Genomic DNA, 12353 nt, shown 5'->3' on the forward strand with positions numbered 1-12353 from the left:
TCCCACTGCATTAACCTTGTTGACAATCGTCTGCCATAACTCCATCTTCCTGGCAATGGTTGTCTGATGCACCTGTGCCCCGAAAAGTGGCGGCTCGACCTTGAGTATTTCATCCACCATGGTCCTTAGCTCCCTATCTGGAAAGCATGGGTGCTTAGGGGTGCCATGGTGTGTGTTATGGGTGTGGTGTTATGGGTGTATTGGTGAGGGTGCTGTTGTGTATTTGTGCGTGTGAATTTTGTGTTCAGTGAATGTGTGTTATGTTGTCAGTCTAATTTCTGCAATTGGCATTGCAAAAGATTGTTGGGGTGTGTATGTTTGTGTTATATAGTGTTGTGGATGTGTGTCAGGTGTGTGGGTTTCAAACTTGCCAATGTGTGCATTTCTTGTTGTTGGGTCCTATTGCTGGCCATGGCGGTCCGTACTGCCAATGGTCATTCGACATCCACTCTCCGCTGCGGTGATTTCTTTATCATTATTTGGTGGGCAGAGGATTTGTCTGCATGGCAGTGGCGCGGTGGAGTGTTCAGCCTTTCCGCCATCATGGGCCCTGGCGGTGGCTGGAGGTTGCTGGATATTTGGAGGTTTAAGTTTTTGCCATCATTATACAGCAGTGTGCTGTTCACCGCCACTGGCAGACTTCTTTTCACCGTTGCCACGGTAGTCGGCGGTGATTGCTGCCATGTTCATCATGAGGGCCAAAGTCTCTTACCATATGTACAGCAAACTCTTTGAGCATCGAATTGACACCATGCCATCTTCGCCGAGCTTGTAAAATGGCAAGAGCCATTTACCACTCCAGGCACAGTATTACAGCTTTGGACATACATATGGATTTACATAGGGGCTGTGCTGAGCCCCGCAATGGATCTGCAAAGCTGGGACACAAGAAAAAGAAAATATATATAGGCATGTTCTTGCCCATCCTACCTACTTTAGACACATCTGTAAAAGAAACATGGGGTAACCCCTACCCTGACCCATTCATGTAAATCTACTTTTCAGTCCCCAGGATTGTATTATGATACATAAAATGGCAGCCACAACTTTTCTCTCAGGTTGCGGCCAGCCAATCAGGGTCTTGCTTTGGCACGTGAATCTGTGGATCCACCTTGAGTGGATCTGCGGAGGGTCCAAGCCTCCTGATATACAAATTTATTTTTCCATTAATAACTCCAAAACTACTGAATGGATATACACCAAATCACAAAAAGGATGCTTTTTGGACCAACAGCTAACTTTCTGCCTAATTTGGTGTAATTCGATTCAGTGGTTCGGCTGTAGTTGTATCTAAAATCTCTATGGGAATCTGCATGGGGGAATCACATTTTGGGACCACCCCTTTCCTCAGCCGAACTTCTTGAATCATCCCACACCTTTCAAGACACCAGCTAAAGTAAGTGGCTTACTATTTTTGTAATATGTCATGAAGATGTTTCAAACGGCGCTTGTTAGAAATGGGGTCTTTGGTTGACAGTCAGGTTCAAGCAAGGACCCTCCCTCTAGTCAGGGTAAAAGAGAATCACCCTCAGCTAACCCCTGCTTACCCCCTTGGTAGCTTGGCAGAGCAGTAGGCTTAACTTCAGAGTGCTAGGTGCAAAGTATTTGTACCAACACACAGTAACTTAAGGAAAACACTGCAAAATGACAACACCAGTTTAGAAAAATAGGAAATATTTATCTAAACAAAACAAGACCAAAACGACAAAAATCCACAATACGCAAGTCACGTTATCAATTAAAAATCAAAAAGAGTCTTTAAGTAGTTTTAAACACACACTAGCGCTGCTAGCATTAAAATTTACCTGGTGCGCGTCCAAAATAACCCTGCACAGGCGGGTGTGCATCAAAAAGGGCTTGTGACGTGTCAATATCACTCACAAGCGAGACCTTGCGTAGTTTCCCCCTTCTGTCGAGCCGGTGTGCATCAGTTCTTCTATCCGCAGGAGAGCGATGCGTCGATTCGGCCCGCACACGGGTCCAAGCAGGCCTTGCATTGTTTTTGCACGCACAATAATGGTTCGCGTCAAAAATCCAGCTGCACGATGATCCAAAAACCACGCAGCGCGGGTTGCGATCTCCCAGTTTCCGGCAGCGATGCTGCACCTCGTTTCTCCAGCTCCGTGCATCGATTCTTCGGTCGCATTGCAGGTGAGTGTCGATTTTTAGCCGCAGAGCCGGCAGCAGATCGTTTCTTCAGCCGCAGATCGGAGTCGTGTCGATCTTTTCCCCGCACGGCGCTCTGTGTGTGGATTTCTTCCTCTTAGGCTGCCAGCTTCTCCTTTCAGGGTCCCAGGAACTGGATGGGCACCACAGGGCAGAGTAGGAGTCTCTCCAGAGACTCCAGGTGCTGGCAGAGAGAAGTCTTTGCTGTCCCTGAGACTTCAAACAACAGGAGGCAAGCTCTAAATCAAGCCCTTGGAGATTTCTTCTCAAGATGGAAGGCACACAAAGTCCAGTCTTTGCCCTCTTACTCTGGCAGAAGTAGCAACTGCAGGATAGCTCCACAAAGCGCAGTCACAGGCAGGCTAGCTCTTCTTCCTCAGCTCTTCAGATCTTCTCCAGGCAGAGGTTCCTCTTGTTTCCAGAAGTGTTTTCTAAAGTCTGTGGTTTTGGGTGCCCTTCTAATACCCAGTTTCACCTTTGAAGTAGGCCTACTTCAAAGTAAAGTCTCTTTTGAATGGGAAATCCTGCCTTGCCCAGGGCAGGCCCCAGACACTTACCAGGGGGTTGGAGACTGCATTGTGTGAGGGCATGCACAGCCCTTTCAGGTGTGAGTGACCACTCCTCCTCTCCCTCCTAGCACAGATGGCTCATCAGGATATGCAGGCTACACCCCGGCTCCCTTTGTGTCACTGTCTAGTGTGAGGTGCAACCAGCCCAACTGTCAAAATGACCCATACAGGGAATACACAAACAGGCAGAGTCACAGAAATGGTATAAGCAAGAAAATGCTCACTTTCTAAAAGTGGCATTTTCAAACACACAATCTTAAAATTAACTTTACTAAAAGTTGTATTCTTAAATTGTGAGCTCAGAAACCCCAAACTCCACATGTCCATCCGCTCCCAAAGGGAATCTACACTTTAATCAGATTTAAAGGTAGACCCCATGTTAACCTACGAGAGGGACACGCCTTGCAACAGTGAAAAACAAATTTAGCAATATTTCACTGGCAGGACATATAAAACACATTACTATGGGCCTCATTCTGAGGCTGGCGGGCGGCGGTAGCCGCCCGCCTGGCTGGAACCGCCAAATGGCCGCTCCGCAGTCGAAAGACCGCGGAGGCCATTCTGGTTTTCCCGCTGGGCTGGCGGGCGACCTCCAGGAGGCCGCCCGCCAGCCCAGCGGGAAACCCCTTTCCACGAGGAAGCCGGCTCCGAATGGAGCCGGCGGAGTGGGAAGGTGCGACGGGTGCAGTTGCACCCGTCGCGTATTTCAGTGTCTGCAAAGCAGACACTGAAATACTTTGTGGGGCCCTCTTACGGGGGCCCCTGCAGTGCCCATGCCATTGGCATGGGCACTGCAGGGGCCCCCAGGGGCCCCACGACACCCCTCACCGCCATCCTGTTCCTGGCGGTCGGAGCCGCCAGGAACAGGATGGCGGTGAGGGATTCCCAGGGCAGCGGAAAACCGGCGGGAGACCGCCGGTTTTCCTCTTCTGACCGCGGCCAAACCGCCGCGGTCAGAATGCCCTGCGGGGCACCACCAGCCCGTTGACCCCCTATATGTCCTACCTTAACCATACACTGCACCCTGCCCTTGAGTCTACCAAGGGCCTACCTTAGGGGTGTCTGACATGTAAGAGAACTGAAGGTTTAGGCCTGGCAAGTGGGTACACTTGCCAAGTCGAATTTACAGTTAAAACTGCACACACAGACACTGCAATGGCAGGTCTGAGACATGATTACAGAGCTACTTATGTAGGTGGAACAACCAGTGCTACAGGCCCACTAGTAGCATTTGATTTACAGGCCCTGGCACCTCCAGTGCACTTTACAAGAGACTTACTAGTAAATCAAATATGCCAATCATGGATAAGCCAATTACATACACATTTTGTAAAGGAGTACTTGCACTTTAGCACTGGTTAGCAGTGGTAAAGTGCCCAGAGTAAAAAAAAAACAGCAAAATCAGAGTCCTGCGCACATCAACAACATGGGGAACAGAGGCAAAAAGTTAAGGGACACCACACCAAGGATGAAAAGTCTAACACGTGTCCTCCACAGCTGAAAGTGGGGAGCAACTACCCAACCTCATGGGAGGTCTCATCACTAAGGGGGAAGAACCTAGACAGACCATCAGCATTGGTGTGCTCTGTACCAGAACGGTGTTCCACCGTAAAGTCCATCCCCTATAGGGAAATGGGCCACCTCAACAGTTTTGGACTCTCACCCCTCATCTGCATTAACCATTTGAGGGGCCTGTGGTCGGTCTGAAGTCAGAAGTGAGTCCCAAACAAGTAGGGTCTTAGCTTCTTCGGTGCCAAGACCACAGTGAACGCTTCACGTTCTACGGCACTACACCTACGTTCCCTGGGTAGTAACCTCCTGCTAATGAAGGCTACGGGTTGATCTAGGCCCTCTTCATTAAGCTGTGAGAGTACTGCTCCAATACCATGCTCTGAGGCGTGTGTATGCACAACAAACTCCTTGGAGTAGTCAGGTGCCTTCAGCACAGGTGCTGTGCACCTGGCAGCCTTCAGGGCATCATAAGCGTTCTGGTAAGCTTCTGTCTAGATCACTTTCCTGGGTTGCTTCTTAGAAGTCAGCTCAGTTAAGGGGTAACAATGGTACTATATCCCTTAAAAAAGACCTCCTGTAATATCCTGTGAGACCTAAAAAGGCTCTCACTTCAGTTTGGGTGCTAAAGTAAAGTTATTGGCAAAACAAAAAAATGTTTCCCTATGGAAACTACGTCCTAACTATAACTACCTACTGGCAACCGCCAGTAGGTGAAGTATATATATCCCATAGACAAAGTGTTTTTTGTTTTGCAAATACCTTTGGCGCTGTTTGACAAATCTTGACAAACGTTTCAAAAATAGTACAATGGTTAGTTCAGCTGCTGTCTGTAAAGTTTTGGGATTTTTTAACATGACTACAGCCCGAACTGCTGAACGGAGTTACACGAAATTTGACAGAAAGTTAGATCTTGAGCCACAAAGATCTCTTTTTGTTATTTGGTGCAAATCTGATCAGTAGTTTCAAAGTTATTAAATGAAAAACATATAGATATCTAGGGACAGGGATCCTCCGCATATCCACTGGTACTCGCGGGGATCCTCTAGTATCTGTGGCTCTGAAGTCCAATGGGAAAAAAACTCACACACTATACTCCCAAAAGTTATTAAATGAAAAACATATAGATATCTAGGGACATGGATCCTCCGCATATCCACTGGTACTCGCAGGGATCCTCTGGTATCTGTGGATCTGAAGTCCAATGGGAAAAAAATTCACACACTATACCCCCACTGTACACGGGCAAAAGCCGTGCGCAACTTGGGGTTGGGTGCATGTGGGGAGGTTCGCCACAGGGCGCGCTTGTGGGTGTATGAATGTATGGTATTTATATAATACCTTACATTAAAAAACACAGAAACCATAGAAGTTATTCTTATCTGAAGAAACTATAATTCAAGCCAGTAATAAACATTAGGCCACTAGTTATAGTTTCTTAACATACAGGGAGTGCAGAATTATTAGGCAAATGAGTATTTTGACCACATCATCCTCTTTATGCATGTTGTCTTACTCCAAGCTGTATAGGCTCGAATGCCTACTACCAATTAAGCATATTAGGTGATGTGCATCTCTGTAATGAGAAGGGGTGTGGTCTAATGACATCAACACCCTATATCAGGTGTGCATAATTATTAGGCAACTTCCTTTCCTTTGGCAAAATGGGTCAAAAGAAGGACTTGACAGGCTCAGAAAAGTCAAAAATAGTGAGATATCTTGCAGAGGGATGCAGCACTCTTAAAATTGCAAAGCTTCTGAAGCGTGATCATCGAACAATCAAGCGTTTCATTCAAAATAGTCAACAGGGTCGCAAGAAGTGTGTGGAAAAACCAAGGCGCAAAATAACTACCCATGAACTGAGAAAAGTCAAGCGTGCAGCTGCCACGATGCCACTTGCCACCAGTTTGGCCATATTTCAGAGCTGCAACATCACTGGAGTGCCCAAAAGCACAAGGTGTGCAATACTCAGAGACATGGCCAAGGTAAGAAAGGCTGAAAGACGACCACCACTGAACAAGACACACAAGCTGAAACGTCAAGACTGGGCCAAGAAATATCTCAAGACTGATTTTTCTAAGGTTTTATGGACTGATGAAATGAGAGTGAGTCTTGATGGGCCAGATGGATGGGCCCGTGGCTGGATTGGTAAAGGGCAGAGAGCTCCAGTCCGACTCAGACGCCAGCAAGGTGGAGGTGGAGTACTGGTTTGGGCTGGTATCATCAAATATGAGCTTGTGGGGCCTTTTCGGGTTGAGGATGGAGTCAAGCTCAACTCCCAGTCCTACTGCCAGTTCCTGGAAGACACCTTCTTCAAGCAGTGGTACAGGAAGAAGTCTGCATCCTTCAAGAAAAACATGGTTTTCATGCAGGACAATGCTCCATCACACGCGTCCAAGTACTCCACAGCGTGGCTGGCAAGAAAGGGTATAAAAGAAGGAAATCTAATGACATGGCCTCCTTGTTCACCTGATCTGAACCCCATTGAGAACCTGTGGTCCATCATCAAATGTGAGATTTACAAGGAGGGAAAACAGTACACCTCTCTGAACAGTGTCTGGGAGGCTGTGGTTGCTGCTGCACGCAATGTTGATGGTGAACAGATCAAAACACTGACAGAATCCATGGATTGCAGGCTTTTGAGTGTCCTTGCAAAGAAAGGTGGCTATATTGGTCACTGATTTGTTTTTGTTTTGTTTTTGAATGTCAGAAATGTATATTTGTGAATGTTGAGATGTTATATTGGTTTCACTGGTAATAATAAATAATTGAAATGGGTATATATTTTTTTTTGTTAAGTTGCCTAATAATTATGCACAGTAATAGTCACCTGCACACACAGATATCCCCCTAACATAGCTAAAACTAAAAACAAACTAATAACTACTTCCAAAAATATTCAGCTTTGATATTAATGAGTTTTTTGGGTTCATTGAGAACATGGTTGTTGTTCAATAATAAAATTAATCCTCAAAAATACAACTTGCCTAATAATTCTGCACTCCCTGTAAGTATAATATAATATAAGTATATAGGTCCTCATTACAACCCTGGCGGTCGGTGTTAAATCAGCAGTAATAGCACAAACAGGCCGCGGGAAAAAAAAAATAGGGATTACGACCGTGACGGAAACCGCCAACATAGACAGCCACATTAAAACTCAGACCGCCCTGGCGGTAGAAACGAACAGCGCGGCGGACACCGCCAATAGTTAGGCGGGAGACAAAGTACCGCCCACTGTATTACAAGAGGCCTATCCGCCACCTTTTCTGGGACGGAACCAACGACATCAAAAGCACGGCGGAAACAGAACACAGAAGGGAAAACACTCACCTCTCGACACCCAACGAGGAACCAGGACGCCATGGAGTCCGAACTATACGTACTGCCCATGTTGGTTTACCTCCTCTTCTACCAGGAGTACGAATAGCGGCGGTGGCGACCCCGGTGAGTACTGCACCTACAACACAGGGGGGAGGAAAGAGAGTGACACACACACACAACACCCCCACCCCCACCCTCACACACAACAACATACACACAAATACATGCAGCAACATTGCATATACAAACCCTCCCCCCCCCCACACCCCCTGGAAGAACGCAAGGACAAAAGGAAATGATTGTAACCATTGTGATCATGAAAAATCCATTAGTCAAAACTCCACATTCAGTATATACAAATATGTACACCAACTACACAAGTCCGGATAGTGTTCCAATCATTGTCTGTGGACCACTGGGCCCAAAATGCATGGGCGAGGCCCACACACGATACCTGACTGGAAACGGAGAGAACACTGCAGGGGCATCAGATTGAAAATATACAGGCACCTCAGGGGGAGGGGGGGGCACCTCAGCCTGATGAACGCACAATGCCACTGGTACACGAGGGGGCTCTACTCCCATTGATGTATCCCGGGGAGTGCAAAGCCACAGTCTCTCAAGTCTCACAAGTGGGTGGTTTGCCCACTACTTTATCCTGGGGAGTGCAAAGCCACAGTCTCTCAAGTCTCACAAGAGGGTGGCTTGCCCACTGCTTTATCCTGGGGAGTGCAAAGCCACAGTCTCAAGTCTCTCCAGTGGGTGGTTTACCCACTGCTTTATCCTGGGAGTGCAAAGCCACAGTCTCTCAAGTCTCACAAGTGGGTGGTTTGCCCACTGCTTTATCCTGGGGAGTGCAAAGCCACAGTCTCTCAAGTCTCACAAGTGGGTGGTTTGCCCACTGCTTTATCCTTGGGAGTGCAAAGCCACAGTCTCTCAAGTCTCTCCTGTGGGTTGTTTGCTCTCTGTTTTATCCTGGGGAGTGCAAAGCCACAGTCTCTCAAGTCTCACAAGTGGGTGGTTTGCCCACTGCTTTATCCGGGGAGTGCTAAGACACAGCCTCTCAAGTGGATAACAGTCTCCACTGGTTCTGGAGGGGGCCTGGTGCCCAGAGTGCTTCATCCTGCCAAGGACTGAGGTAGTGGATGTATCTCTCCACTGGTTCTGAAGGGGGCCTGGTGCCCAGAGTGCTTCATCCTGCCAAGGACTGAGGTAGTGCATGTATCTTTTCAATGGTTCTGGAGGGGGCCTTGTGCCCAGAGTACTTCATCCTGCCAAGGACTGAGGTAGTGTATGTATCTCTCCACTGGTTCTGGAGGGGGCATGGTGCCCAGAGTGCTCCTCGTGCAGTGTGGCCGTTACAATTCCCTCACCTGGGTGTGCGTGCCACGAGATTTGCGAGGTTCAGGTAGCATGATACGCCATGGAGGCAGCGACATACCCCACACTGCTGCAGCTGCGCCTTCCACCTGCAGGTGTAAACAGTGATGGAAGAAATGCCTCATGGAAGCTGCCCAGGGTCCAGGAACTCTCCTCCAGCCTCAGATGACTGAACACTGGGGATGGTAGCAATATCAGCGGTGGTGCCAGTGTCTGAGGACGCTGCGGGGCTGGTGGCGGTGCTTGCGGCGGTGTCTGTTGCGGCGGTGCTTGCGGCCGTGCATGGGTCTGCACCTGCAGAGGGACACAGCAGGGCGTTTCCTGCAGCCTCGGATGGCTGCCCACTGGGGAAGAGGCTGGGGACTGTTGCTGAGGCTGTAGACGTGCAGGGGGCAGTGCAGGTGGCGGGGCAGCTAGCGGTGTTCGCCGCCGTACAGGTTGGTGTGGTCGTGGACAGAAAGTGTGACACTGGTCCCTCAGTCGGTGCCACCATTCCCTCTCCTGACCTGCTCTTCAGCTTTGGCCCTTCCCCAGCTTTGATGGTGCCGCAGGTATCTTGCCACTATCCCCTTTGGTTTTTGCTGAGCCCTTGGTGGCAGGTACTTTCGGCTTCACCCTCCGGGATGTGGGCACCTTTTTCACCTTGGCAGGTGGCGGAATGTCTTTGCCCTCACTACGTGGCACACTGGCAGCCCTGATGTGTGGCGCACTCGATGACCCCGCAGTTGCTGGCACCCCTGTGGCTGGGGATTTGGTGGCTGAGGTGCTAGGCTGGGACCTGGAAAGCCTGGCCCTAGGGGAAGGACGCAGGGGGAGGTGTAGGGAAGAGGTCAATGTTAGCCAGGAAGAGTTTTTTAGACACACTGGGACGGGAAGATGGAGGGGGTTTGGGAGTGGAGGTAGAGGTAGTGGTTGTAGGAGGTGTACGTCTACTGAATTTGAGTGAAGGTGCATGGGCCAGAGGCTGTTGTTAGGTGGATGGCTGTTGGATGGGTGTGTGCCTGTGTTTGTGTACTTTGGGAAGAGGGCTCACTGACACACTGGGAGAATACACTGGGGATGTGTGAATGGTAGTGGGGGTGGTGAATGCACGTGAGCGGTGTGTGGTGATGGGCGTGCTGGTGTTGGAGGTAGTGGCTGAGGATTTATTGCATGCAGATGTGAGTGGAGACGAGACAGGGAGGGAGGAGGAGGATGTGGAGGAGGGGGACACAGTAGAAGCAGGGGATGTTGCTGCGTCTGCATGGGGATGGTGCTTCTGTGAGTGCATGTGGGATGTTTGGTGCTTATGTTTGCCATGTCCACTCTTGTGTGTTGATGAGTGTGCATGCTGGTCTGATGGTGTGCTTGGGATAGGCTGAGGTACAGGGGATTGGGTCTGGGTGAAGGAAGTTGGAGGGGGGAGGCTGGACACAGGGACAATGGCTGCCATCAGTGCTGAGGCCGGAGCCTGAAATGCTCTCTGTTGGGCTGCCTGCCCAGAATGAATGCCCTCCAGGTATGCATTTGTTTGTTGCAAATGCCTCTCTAGACCCTGGATGGCATTCACAATGGTAGATTGCCCAACAGTGAGGGATCTCAGGAGGTCAATAGCCTCCTCACTGAGGGCAGCAGGGCTGACTGGGGCAGGGCCTGAGGTGCCTGGGGCGAAAGAGATGCCCACCCTCCTGGGTGAGCGGGCACAGGACACACACTGAGGGGCTGCTGGGAGGGCAGTGCTGGTAGAGGGGGTGGCGGCTGCACCTGTTGATGCGGTGGGCACAGAGGTGCCTGCCACCGCAAGGGAGCTCCCATCAGAGGAAGAGGCGCTGTCACCGCTGTCTGCTCCTGTCCCTGCGGTGGAGCTCCCCTCTCCCTCCGTCCCACTGGTGGCTTCGGACTCTGTTGTTTCTCCCTCCAGGGCCAAGTGGGTTGCAGATCCCTCCTGCTCCGGTGCCAATGCTCCTCCGCCTTTTGTTGCTATTGCACACAAGAACAGGGAGACCACAAAAAGGGGGGGGGGAGACAGAAGAAAGACATGTTCAGTGCATGCAACACCACTACAGTTGGCGGACACAACACACAGGTAGCAGCCCTCGCCACTACGCCATGCACTAACAGTTCCTAGAAATTTCAGCTGACCATGGGGTACGAGGCCTAAGACCAATTGCTGGACACCTGGAAGTCACAGGTGCCTGACTAGGTGTAGATGGCTCTTACCACTGGTGGGGTTGGTGTGCCACATAGCCTGCCTCACAAGGGACCTTGCCTACCAACTTCGCCCTGGCCTAGGGGAACCCACTGCCCACCTCCCCCAACCAGACACCTTGTTATGCGCGCAGAGTCAGCTGAATGAGAGTGTACTCACCCCCTTGTGGCTGCTGTGGTGCCCTCAAGCGCCCATCCAACTCCGGATAGGCCACCGCCCAGATCCGGAACATCATGGGGTCACGGTGCGATGGGCACCCCTCCCACGTTGGGAGACCATCCCCTGCTGGGCCTCCGCCATCTTCTTGCTCCAGCGGCGCAGGTCCATCCATCTTTTACAGCAGTGGGTGCTCCGTCTGTGGTAGACCCCCAGGGTCCGGACTTCCTTGGCGATGGCACGCCAAATACCCTTCTTCTGGTGGGCACTGACCTAGAGGAATGGTACAGGTGGAAAGGAAATTACCTACCCATCCGGCCCATCATACTCATTGCCCCCTAGTTCCCACCCTTGCCCTGACGCACATACACTCACCATCCGCTCATGCAGGCCTCAGCCCCCCCCGTCCATGTATCTTCCATCCACACCACTCAAAACAGGCATTGCCCATGCAGCATGCTCACAGTGTACTCACCTGTTTGTCTGGAGGACCATACAGGTGCGTGTACTGGGGGAGGACCCCATCCACTAGTTTCTCCAACTTATCCGAAGTGAAGGCAGGGGCCCTCTCCTCAGACACATGAGCCATTGTTGCTTCCAGACTTAGGTCACAGCAGCACTTGCAGTGAAGGTCCTCTCCCGTTGAAGGTCAGGTATCAAGTGAGTGAACAGACAGAAAATGGCGGTAAAGTCCGCCGGCGGTGCCTACCGTCACCACCGGCGTACATCGCCATTGGCTCCTGGCACCCATCGGGCCCAATGTTAACCAATGCAGAATTGCGCCACGGTCTTCGACCGCCCACCGCAACGGTGTACAACGCCAGCGCAGTTACCTCATATCCCCTTGTCCCGCCCTACAGGTCAGGCTGCCACCATTTCAGGAGGCCACATGGGATGGATGTTAACTGCATCACACCTATCTATGCCGGGAATATAGACAGATATCGGCACATTGCGGATTAGTAACGTTTCTGAAAATAAGACATTGTGATACCTCAGTGTTGGATGACTCTCTGCTCGCTTTTCTCCATAGAGCACGTCCGCTGCGGCAGGTGATAAGA

At 50.5% G+C, this 12353-nt stretch overlaps 1 protein-coding gene across 1 annotated transcript in view; it reads left to right on the plus strand.

Moving 5' to 3' along the window:
- The window catches only part of DNAH5 (dynein axonemal heavy chain 5), a 4110061-nt gene that overhangs the window by 2056078 nt on the left and 2041630 nt on the right, over positions 1–12353 (plus strand). The gene's annotated exons all lie outside the window — the stretch shown is intronic.

The sequence above is a fragment of the Pleurodeles waltl genome, chromosome 2_2 (genome assembly GCF_031143425.1).
Source record: "Pleurodeles waltl isolate 20211129_DDA chromosome 2_2, aPleWal1.hap1.20221129, whole genome shotgun sequence".
In the NCBI taxonomy this organism is placed as follows: Eukaryota; Metazoa; Chordata; class Amphibia; order Caudata; family Salamandridae; genus Pleurodeles; species Pleurodeles waltl.